Source organism: Oncorhynchus nerka, linkage group LG4, assembly GCF_034236695.1.
Source record: "Oncorhynchus nerka isolate Pitt River linkage group LG4, Oner_Uvic_2.0, whole genome shotgun sequence".
Lineage (NCBI taxonomy): Eukaryota > Metazoa > Chordata > Actinopteri > Salmoniformes > Salmonidae > Oncorhynchus > Oncorhynchus nerka.
Genome location: NC_088399.1, coordinates 97,086,322 through 97,095,356, shown reverse-complemented (window position 1 = coordinate 97,095,356; position 9,035 = coordinate 97,086,322).

The window sequence follows — 9,035 nt, the reverse complement described above, 5'->3', positions numbered from 1 at the left end:
GCTGGGCCCTGTCTAATGGCTGGGCCCTGTCCAACGGCTGGGCCCTGTCTAACGGCTGGGCCCTGTCTAACGGCTGGACCCTGTCTAACGGCTGGGTCCTGTCTAACGGCTGGGCCCTGTCTAATGGCTGGGCCCTGTCTAATGTTGTGGGCCCTGTCTAATGCCTGGGCCCTGTCTAATGGCTGGGCCCTGTCTAATGGCTGGGTCCTGTCTAATGGCTGGGCCCTGTCAGAGAGATGACTGGTTCTGGACTCCTGACTGCTAATGGCTGGGCCCTGTCTAATGGCTGGGCCCTGTCTAATGGCTGGGTCCTGTCTAACGGCTGGACCCTGTCTAACGGCTGGGCCCTGTCTAATGGCTGGGCCCTGTCCAACGGCTGGGCCCTGTCCAACTGGGCCCTGTCTAATGGCTGGGCCCTGTCTAACGGCTGGGCCCTGTCTAATGGCTGGGCCCTGTCTAATGGCTGGGCCCTGTCTAATGGCTGGGCCCTGTCTAACGGCTGGGCCCTGTCTAATGGCTGGGCCCTGTCTAACGGCTGGACCCTGTCCAACGGCTGGGCCCTGTCTAACGGCTGGGCCCTGTCGAAGAGATGACTGGTTCTGGACTCCTGACTGCTAATGGCTGGGCCCTGTCGAAGACATGACTGGTTCTGGACTCCTGACTGCTAATGGCTGGGCCCTGTCTAATGGCTGGGCCCTGTCTAACGGCTGGGCCCTGTCTAATGGCTGGGCCCTGTCTAATGGCTGGGCCCTGTCAGAGAGATGACTGGTTCTGGACTCCTGACTGCTAATGGCTGGGCCCTGTCTAATGGCTGGGTCCTGTCTAATGGCTGGGTCCTGTCTAATGGCTGGGCCCTGTCTAATGGCTGGGCCCTGTCTAATGGCTGGGCCCTGTCTAATGGCTGGACCCTGTCTAATGGCTGGGCCCTGTCTAATGGCTGGGCCCTGTCCAACGGCTGGGCCCTGTCTAACGGCTGGGCCCTGTCGAAGAGATGACTGGTTCTGGACTCCTGACTGCTAATGGCTGGGCCCTGTCGAAGAGATGACTGGTTCTGGACTCCTGACTGCTAATGGCTGGGCCCTGTCTAATGGCTGGGCCCTGTCTAATGGCTGGGTCCTGTCTAATGGCTGGGCCCTGTCTAATGGCTGGGCCCTGTCTAACGGCTGGGTCCTGTCTAACGGCTGGGCCCTGTCTAATGGCTGGGTCCTGTCTAATGGCTGGGCCCTGTCTGGGCCCTGTCTAATGGCTGGGCCCTGTCTAATGGCTGGGTCCTGTCTAATGGCTGGGCCCTGTCTAATGGCTGGGTCCTGTCTAACGGCTGGACCCTGTCTAACGGCTGGGCCCTGTCTAATGGCTGGGCCCTGTCGAAGAGATGACTGGTTCTGGACTCCTGACTGCTAATGGCTGGGCCCTGTCTAAGAGATGACTGGTTCTGGACTCCTGACTGCTAATGGCTGGGCCCTGTCTAATGGCTGGGCCCTGTCCAACTGGGCCCTGTCTAATGGCTGGGCCCTGTCTAATGGCTGGCCCTGGGCTGGGCCCTGTCTAATGGCTGGCTGGGCCCTGTCTAACGGCTGGGTCCTGTCTAACGGCTGGGCCCTGTCTAATGGCTGGGCCCTGTCTAATGGCTGGGCCCTGTCTAATGCCTGGGCCCTGTCTAATGGCTGGGTCCTGTCTAATGGCTGGGCCCTGTCAGAGAGATGACTGGTTCTGGACTCCTGACTGCTAATGGCTGGGCCCTGTCTAATGGCTGGGCCCTGTCTAACGGCTGGGCCCTGTCCAACGGCTGGGCCCTGTCTAACGGCTGGGCCCTGTCTAATGGCTGGGCCCTGTCTAATGGCTGGGCCCTGTCTAATGGCTGGGCCTTGTCTAATGGCTGGGTCCTGTCTAATGGCTGGGCCCTCTCTAATGGCTGGGCCCTGTCTAATGGCTGGGCCCTGTCTAATGGCTGGGCCCTGTCTAATGGCTGGGTCCTGTCTAACGGCTGGACCCTGCCCCCTGTCTAATGGCTGGGCCCTGTCCAACGGCTGGGCCCTGTCTAACGGCTGGGCCCTGTCGAAGAGATGACTGGTTCTGGACTCCTGACTGCTAATGGCTGGGCCCTGTCGAAGAGATGACTGGTTCTGGACTCCTGACTGCTAATGGCTGGGCCCTGTCTAATGGATGGGCCCTGTCTAACGGCTGGGCCCTGTCTAATGGCTGGGCCCTGTCTAATGGCTGGGCCCTGTCTAACGGCTGGGCCCTGTCAGAGAGATGACTGGTTCTGGACTCCTGACTGCTAATGGCTGGGCCCTGTCTAATGGCTGGGCCCTGTCTAATGGCTGGGCCCTGTCTAATGGCTGGGCCCTGTCTAATGGCTGGGCCCTGTCCAACGGCTGGGCCCTGTCTAATGGCTGGGCCCTGTCTAACGGCTGGGCCCTGTCTAACGGCTGGGTCCTGTCTAACGGCTGGGCCCTGTCTAATGGCTGGGCCCTGTCTAATGTTGTGGGCCCTGTCTAATGCCTGGGCCCTGTCTAATGGCTGGGCCCTGTCTAATGGCTGGGTCCTGTCTAATGGCTGGGCCCTGTCAGAGAGATGACTGGTTCTGGACTCCTGACTGCTAATGGCTGGGCCCTGTCTAATGGCTGGGTCCTGTCTAATGGCTGGGTCCTGTCTAATGGCTGGGCCCTGTCTAATGGCTGGGCCCTGTCTAATGGCTGGGCCCTGTCTAATGGCTGGGTCCTGTCTAACGGCTGGACCCTGTCTAATGGCTGGGCCCTGTCTAATGGCTGGGCCCTGTCCAACGGCTGGGCCCTGTCTAACGGCTGGGCCCTGTCGAAGAGATGACTGGTTCTGGACTCCTGACTGCTAATGGCTGGGCCCTGTCGAAGAGATGACTGGTTCTGGACTCCTGACTGCTAATGGCTGGGCCCTGTCTAATGGCTGGGCCCTGTCTAATGGCTGGGTCCTGTCTAATGGCTGGGCCCTGTCTAATGGCTGGGCCCTGTCTAATGGCTGGGTCCTGTCTAACGGCTGGGCCCTGTCTAATGGCTGGGTCCTGTCTAATGGCTGGGCCCTAATGGCTGGGCCCTGTCTAATGGCTGGGCCCTGTCTAATGGCTGGGTCCTGTCTAATGGCTGGGCCCTGTCTAATGGCTGGGTCCTGTCTAACGGCTGGACCCTGTCTAACGGCTGGGCCCTGTCTAATGGCTGGGCCCTGTCCAATGGCTGGGCCCTGTCTAACGGCTGGGCCCTGTCTAATGGCTGGGCCCTGTCTAATGGCTGGGCCCTGTCTAATGGCTGGGCCCTGTCTAATGGCTGGGCCCTGTCTAATGGCTGGGCCCTGTCTACGGCTGGGCCCTGTCTATGGCTGGGCCCTGTCTAATGGACCCTGTCCAACGGCTGGGCCCTGTCTAACGGCTGGGCCCTGTCGAAGAGATGACTGGTTCTGGACTCCTGACTGCTAATGGCTGGGCCCTGTCGAAGACATGACTGGTTCTGGACTCCTGACTGCTAATGGCTGGGCCCTGTCTAATGGCTGGGCCCTGTCTAACGGCTGGGCCCTGTCTAATGGCTGGGCCCTGTCTAATGGCTGGGCCCTGTCTAACGGCAGGGCCCTGTCAGAGAGATGACTGGTTCTGGACTCCTGACTGCTAATGGCTGGGCCCTGTCTAATGGCTGGGCCCTGTCTAATGGCTGGGCCCTGTCTAATGGCTCGGCCCTGTCTAATGGCTGGGCCCTGTCTAATGGCTGGGCCCTGTCCAACGGCTGGGCCCTGTCTAACGGCTGGGCCCTGTCTAACGGCTGGACCCTGTCTAATGGCTGGGTCCTGTCTAATGGCTGGGCCCTGTCTAATGGCTGGGCCCTGTCTAACGGCTGGGCCCTGTCTAACGGCTGGGTCCTGTCTAACGGCTGGGCCCTGTCTAATGGCTGGGCCCTGTCTAATGGCTGGGCCCTGTCTAATGGCTGGGCCCTGTCTAATGGCTGGACCCTGTCTAATGGCTGGGCCCTGTCTAATGGCTGGGCCCTGTCCAACGGCTGGGCCCTGTCTAACGGCTGGGCCCTGTCGAAGAGATGACTGGTTCTGGACTCCTGACTGCTAATGGCTGGGCCCTGTCGAAGAGATGACTGGTTCTGGACTCCTGACTGCTAATGGCTGGGCCCTGTCTAATGGCTGGGCCCTGTCTAATGGCTGGGTCCTGTCTAATGGCTGGGCCCTGTCTAATGGCTGGGCCCTGTCTAACGGCTGGGTCCTGTCTAACGGCTGGGCCCTGTCTAATGGCTGGGTCCTGTCTAATGGCTGGGCCCTGTCTAATGGCTGGGCCCTGTCTAATGGCTGGGCCCTGTCTAATGGCTGGGTCCTGTCTAATGGCTGGGCCCTGTCTAATGGCTGGGTCCTGTCTAACGGCTGGACCCTGTCTAACGGCTGGGCCCTGTCTAATGGCTGGGCCCTGTCGAAGAGATGACTGGTTCTGGACTCCTGACTGCTAATGGCTGGGCCCTGTCGAAGAGATGACTGGTTCTGGACTCCTGACTGCTAATGGCTGGGCCCTGTCTAATGGCTGGGCCCTGTCTAACGGCTGGGCCCTGTCTAATGGCTGGGCCCTGTCTAATGGCTGGGCCCTGTCTAATGGCTGGGCCCTGTCTAACGGCTGGGCCCTGTCTAACGGCTGGGTCCTGTCTAACGGCTGGGCCCTGTCTAATGGCTGGGCCCTGTCTAATGGCTGGGCCCTGTCTAATGCCTGGGCCCTGTCTAATGGCTGGGTCCTGTCTAATGGCTGGGCCCTGTCAGAGAGATGACTGGTTCTGGACTCCTGACTGCTAATGGCTGGGCCCTGTCTAATGGCTGGGCCCTGTCTAACGGCTGGGCCCTGTCCAACGGCTGGGCCCTGGTTCTGGGCCCTGTCTAATGGCTGGGCCCTGTCTAATGGCTGGGCCCTGTCTAATGGCTGGGCCTTGTCTGTGGCTGGGTCCTGTCTAATGGCTGGGCCCTCTCTAATGGCTGGGCCCTGTCTAATGGCTGGGCCCTGTCTAATGGCTGGGCCCTGTCTAATGGCTGGGTCCTGTCTAACGGCTGGACCCTGTCTAATGGCTGGGCCCTGTCTAATGGCTGGGCCCTGTCCAACGGCTGGGCCCTGTCTAACGGCTGGGCCCTGTCGAAGAGATGACTGGTTCTGGACTCCTGACTGCTAATGGCTGGGCCCTGTCGAAGAGATGACTGGTTCTGGACTCCTGACTGCTAATGGCTGGGCCCTGTCTAATGGATGGGCCCTGTCTAACGGCTGGGCCCTGTCTAATGGCTGGGCCCTGTCTAATGGCTGGGCCCTGTCTAACGGCTGGGCCCTGTCAGAGAGATGACTGGTTCTGGACTCCTGACTGCTAATGGCTGGGCCCTGTCTAATGGCTGGGCCCTGTCTAATGGCTGGGCCCTGTCTAATGGCTGGGCCCTGTCTAATGGCTGGGCCCTGTCCAACGGCTGGGCCCTGTCTAACGGCTGGGCCCTGTCTAACGGCTGGACCCTGTCTAATGGCTGGGTCCTGTCTAATGGCTGGGCCCTGTCTAATGGCTGGGCCCTGTCTAATGTTGTGGGCCCTGTCTAATGCCTGGGCCCTGTCTAATGGCTGGGCCCTGTCTAATGGCTGGGTCCTGTCTAATGGCTGGGCCCTGTCAGAGAGATGACTGGTTCTGGACTCCTGACTGCTAATGGCTGGGCCCTGTCTAATGGCTGGGTCCTGTCTAATGGCTGGGTCCTGTCTAATGGCTGGGCCCTGTCTAATGGCTGGGCCCTGTCTAATGGCTGGGCCCTGTCTAATGGCTGGGTCCTGTCTAACGGCTGGACCCTGTCTAATGGCTGGGCCCTGTCTAATGGCTGGGCCCTGTCCAACGGCTGGGCCCTGTCTAACGGCTGGGCCCTGTCGAAGAGATGACTGGTTCTGGACTCCTGACTGCTAATGGCTGGGCCCTGTCGAAGAGATGACTGGTTCTGGACTCCTGACTGCTAATGGCTGGGCCCTGTCTAATGGCTGGGCCCTGTCTAATGGCTGGGTCCTGTCTAATGGCTGGGCCCTGTCTAATGGCTGGGCCCTGTCTAATGGCTGGGTCCTGTCTAACGGCTGGGCCCTGTCTAATGGCTGGGTCCTGTCTAATGGCTGGGCCCTAATGGCTGGGCCCTGTCTAATGGCTGGGCCCTGTCTAATGGCTGGGTCCTGTCTAATGGCTGGGCCCTGTCTAATGGCTGGGTCCTGTCTAACGGCTGGACCCTGTCTAACGGCTGGGCCCTGTCTAATGGCTGGGCCCTGTCCAACGGCTGGGCCCTGTCTAACGGCTGGGCCCTGTCTAATGGCTGGGCCCTGTCTAACGGCTGGGCCCTGTCTAATGGCTGGGCCCTGTCTAATGGCTGGGCCCTGTCTAATGGCTGGGCCCTGTCTAACGGCTGGGCCCTGTCTAATGGCTGGGCCCTGTCTAACGGCTGGACCCTGTCCAACGGCTGGGCCCTGTCTAACGGCTGGGCCCTGTCGAAGAGATGACTGGTTCTGGACTCCTGACTGCTAATGGCTGGGCCCTGTCGAAGACATGACTGGTTCTGGACTCCTGACTGCTAATGGCTGGGCCCTGTCTAATGGCTGGGCCCTGTCTAACGGCTGGGCCCTGTCTAATGGCTGGGCCCTGTCTAATGGCTGGGCCCTGTCTAACGGCAGGGCCCTGTCAGAGAGATGACTGGTTCTGGACTCCTGACTGCTAATGGCTGGGCCCTGTCTAATGGCTGGGCCCTGTCTAATGGCTGGGCCCTGTCTAATGGCTCGGCCCTGTCTAATGGCTGGGCCCTGTCTAATGGCTGGGCCCTGTCCAACGGCTGGGCCCTGTCTATGGCTGGGCCCTGTCTGGACTGGACCCTGTCTAATGGCTGGGTCCTGTCTAATGGCTGGGCCCTGTCTAATGGCTGGGCCCTGTCTAACGGCTGGGCCCTGTCTAACGGCTGGGTCCTGTCTAACGGCTGGGCCCTGTCTAATGGCTGGGCCCTGTCTAATGTTGTGGGCCCTGTCTAATGCCTGGGCCCTGTCTAATGGCTGGGCCCTGTCTAATGGCTGGGTCCTGTCTAATGGCTGGGCCCTGTCAGAGAGATGACTGGTTCTGGACTCCTGACTGCTAATGGCTGGGCCCTGTCTAATGGCTGGGTCCTGTCTAATGGCTGGGTCCTGTCTAATGGCTGGGCCCTGTCTAATGGCTGGGCCCTGTCTAATGGCTGGGCCCTGTCTAATGGCTGGGTCCTTTCTAACGGCTGGACCCTGTCTAATGGCTGGGCCCTGTCTAATGGCTGGGCCCTGTCCAACGGCTGGGCCCTGTCTAACGGCTGGGCCCTGTCGAAGAGATGACTGGTTCTGGACTCCTGACTGCTAATGGCTGGGCCCTGTCGAAGAGATGACTGGTTCTGGACTCCTGACTGCTAATGGCTGGGCCCTGTCTAATGGCTGGGCCCTGTCTAATGGCTGGGTCCTGTCTAATGGCTGGGCCCTGTCTAATGGCTGGGCCCTGTCTAACGGCTGGGTCCTGTCTAACGGCTGGGCCCTGTCTAATGGCTGGGTCCTGTCTAATGGCTGGGCCCTGTCTAATGGCTGGGCCCTGTCTAATGTCTGGGCCCTGTCTAATGGCTGGGCCCTGTCTAATGGCTGGGCCCTGTCTAACGGCTGGGCCCTGTCTAATGGCTGGGCCCTGTCTAATGGCTGGGCCCTGTCTAACGGCTGGACCCTGTCTAATGGCTGGGCCCTGTCGAAGAGATGACCCCTACTGCTTTACTTCCAGATGCTGCATTTCAATGTTGCTACAGATTAAATCCACCCATTGAAGTGTTGCTGAGCTATTTTACTGCTCATGTTAGATATACGATATAAGATATATCACTGTTGTAGAATATCAGCCATTTAAGTAGTTAGTTTGTAAGTCCATCTGATTACCAAACACTCTCCTGGATCCTCCCCCTTTTCTCCTCCTGTCCTCCTCTTCACCTCCCCCTAACCTTTTCTCCTCCTGTCCTCTCTTTCACCTCCCACTAGCCTTCCTCCTCCTGTCCTCTCTTTCACCTCCCCCTAGCCTTCCTCCTCCTGTCCTCCACTTCACCTCCCCCTAACATTTTCTCCTCCTGTCCTTCTCTTCACCTTCCCCTAGCCTTTTCTCCTCCTGTCCTCCTCTTCACCTTCCCCTAGACTTTCTCCTCCTGTCCTCTCCTTCACCTCCCCTACCCTTTTCTCCTCCTGTCATCTCCTTCACCTCCCCCTAGCCTTTCTCCTCCTGTCCTCCTCTTCACCTCCCCCTAGCCTTTCTCCTCCTGACCTCCTCTTCACCTTCCCCTAGCCTTTCTCCTCCTGTCCTCTCCTTCACCTCCCCTAGCCTTCCTCCTCCTGTCCTCCTCTTCACCTCCCCCTAGCCTTTTCTCCTCCTGTCCTCTCCTTCACCTCCCCTAACCTTTTCTCCTCCTGTCCTCTCCTTCACCTCCCCTAGCCTTTCTCCTCCTGTCCTCTCCTTCACCTCCCCTAGCCTTCCTCCTCCTGTCCTCCTCTTCACCTCCGTCCTCTCCTTCAGCCTTTTCCTCTCCCCCCTTTTCTGTCACCTCCCCTAGCCTTTCTCCCCCTGTCCTTCCTTCAACTCCCCCTAGACTTTCTCCTGCTGTCCTCCTCTTCACCTTCCCCTAGCCTTTTCTCCTCCTGTCCTCTCCTTCACCTCCCGCTAGCCTTTTCTCCTCCTGTCCTCCTCTTCACCTTCCCCTAGCCTTTTCTCCTCCTGTCCTCTCCTTCACCTTCCAATAGCCTTTTCTCCTCCTGTCCTCTCCTTCACCTCCCCCTAGCCTTTCTCCTCCTGTCCTCTCCTTCACCTCCCCCTAGTCTTTTCTCCTCCTGTCCTCCTCTTCACCTTCCCCTAGCCTTTCTCCTCCTGTCCTCTCCTTCACCTCCCCCTAGCCTTTTCTCCTCCTGTCATCTCCTTCACCTCCCCCTAGCCTTATCTCCTGCTGTCTCCTTCACCTCCCCCTAGCCTTTTCGCCTCCTGTCCTCCTCTTCACCTCCC